Here is a 2,505-nt window from a genome sequence, read left to right on the forward strand (position 1 = left end):
ATAAAAATGCATTTTGCAATGCAATTCACCTTTGGCTAAGACCGGCCCTAAAGTGCTTTTTGACCAATCACAGCACAGCAAAAGGACGACCTCGGACAAACCTCGGACAGTTTTGACCAAAGAGGCTTGAGACAAGAGGGCTTACTCAGGTCATTACAGCGTAGTAGGAAATGATGGCGAGGGGAGTACGGAAAAGTTATTCACTGTGGAGCAGGTCATAGGACAGCGTGAATGTCTGTCAGCTGTCCTTAATTACCCCCAGCAATTACTGCTGACCAACAGCTGCCGTTACTTGGCCACAAATTATCCATCATGGTGTCGCCCCCACTGACCATGTGCAAGGGAGTACGAAAATGGCATCCATCGCACCCACTCACATGCGCAAGGGAGTTAATTTTCCATCCACTCGTGTCCTCAGGCAACGCCCCTGTACTACACCGTGGCCAATGCATTCCCCGCCAAGAGATTGTTCTTTCTCTTGAGTTTCTTTGGTTTTGACAGCGCTCCATTGAACTCAATGAAGAAATCGCATGTTTTCAAGTAGTTAGCGAGATACGGTCATATTATTATTAAAATATGATTGGAAATTGTGCCTGGGGTATTTGTGACAAAGGTACAAGTTTCCCCGCGATGTAACAGGTGGTAATCGCTTTTCCTCTTTACCTAAAACCGGACTACTCCCACACAGCAAAAGTACACCGTAATGGATCCGCCCCGGAGTCCACCATCCGGAGGTCATCCTCCGGAACGGATCCGGTAAACGGGGCCGTATCGGCGTCCACTTGCACGCCGCCTATCATCCGACGCGGAGGCGTGGTGCGGACTCAAAAGGGAACCGTTTGTCACCCGCAACAGATCCGCGTGCAGAAGCGTACCTCCGCAGTGAGCCCGGTTCGGAGGCGCGACATCCGATACGGACTCATTCCGTGTCCACTTATTGTATCCGTCACGGTTCCACTACTTTTTATCAGTTACGGACCCATTCCGGACTCATAGATGTTCCGGGCCGGGACCATTTTGGATCCGTGCTCATCCGTGCTTTATTATGCTATAATACCAATAAACGAACACTAAACCAGTTAACCGTTTCAAACAGCATTTAGATTTAATTCTACAGATAACACAGACCTGGCCTAGACACCGTTTAAATAAGATCCCGAAAAAAACACAACCTGACGAAGAACTTCACTCATCATGATTTTTTATTTATCTTGACATTATTTTTCTGTCTCACTGTCATGTTGAACAATCGCGTGTCGTGGCTGCCTTCTCTTCCTTCCCTCATCAGTCGACGGGGAAACATCACATCAGCGCTCCGATCTGAAAAGGCAACAGAGCTAAACTTAGAGCTTTCATTTAAATTTCGTAAGATGACAATCAGACATTGCATTGCATATGGAATGGACAACGCTCTTTCACATCTCTATCCCGTGACAGTAATGATGTTGAATATTATAAGATGTACAATGTCCTACTTACTCTTGGTCGTAAAAGCCGGGAGGCAGGCGGGCATCACCGTAGCAGGGTGGATTACAGCTGGCTAGCCCTGTCCGACCCAGAGGTAATTCCACCTGTTTACTGTTGCACAAGATTAAGAACAAATTCAGATATTTATAGCCTAACCACGGACATCTGTATCAAACTATGAGCCCAGCTACTTCATTCATTCACCAATGATGGTCAGCATATGGGACGAGGGCGCAGTTCATGGCCATCCATTAATTGCTAATAAATAATTAGCCTGGATGTCGTTAACGTGAGGAGAACATGATGCCACCGCTTTAGGATTTGTACTGTTAAAAACACAGTTGGTGCCAAACCTGTTGAGAGCATCACCAATCCGTGTAAAAGTGTACCACGAGCCAAATTCAGACCAATATAGCCGTTTCATAAGAGTATTGGAACAATACGTTTAACTTTAGTTTGCTTCAGTCAACCGGTTTGCTAGTAGCTGGCTAGCAAGCTAACGTAAACAAGGCTGTTAAAATGGGCACAATGTAGATAATTTTTATTCAACTGCACTTCCTCCATGTATCGGATGGCATCATATTTTAACAGCATTTAGGAAATACTACAATAGCCAATGTAGTTCTCCATGTCTTTGAATGAATGAACTAGCTGTCTCGTTTTGAAAACAACTAGGGTTAACATACACTTTTTAAAGTCATAGAACAAAATCCTACGAAATATCAATAAGCATTGATAGTATAAAAGCTTCAGATATACTTTTTGTACCTTTGTGTATCACCTAATATAAATAAATCAATACTTACTGGAGAGCGCTGTTCGGTCGTGTCTGCCCCAACAAAAACTGTACCAACGTCCGTTAGATTTTACAGCGCGTCCGCGTTTGTGAATCAGATATGGATGCGATTATGGTCCGCGTTTTGACAGTAGAATTTGGGGCGGCGCACGGTGGCGACCCTGATCCACCAAGTGGAACCCAAAGGAATGTGACAGTGACACGGATGTGGTGACTTGAACGCGGCTCCGCATCGGAGTCCT

At 45.2% G+C, this 2,505-nt stretch overlaps 1 long non-coding RNA gene across 1 annotated transcript; it reads right to left on the reverse strand.

Moving 5' to 3' along the window:
• Positions 1 to 1,184: 1,184 nt before the first annotated feature.
• On the reverse strand, positions 1,185 to 2,505 carry LOC134456145 (uncharacterized). Its single transcript, XR_010036229.1, has 3 exons — positions 2,274 to 2,505; positions 1,480 to 1,578; positions 1,185 to 1,320 (listed from the first exon to the last, which is right to left on the reverse strand). It is a non-coding gene; the product is annotated as an uncharacterized LOC134456145 (long non-coding RNA).

This window comes from Engraulis encrasicolus, chromosome 1 (assembly GCF_034702125.1).
Source record: "Engraulis encrasicolus isolate BLACKSEA-1 chromosome 1, IST_EnEncr_1.0, whole genome shotgun sequence".
NCBI lineage: Eukaryota > Metazoa > Chordata > Actinopteri > Clupeiformes > Engraulidae > Engraulis > Engraulis encrasicolus.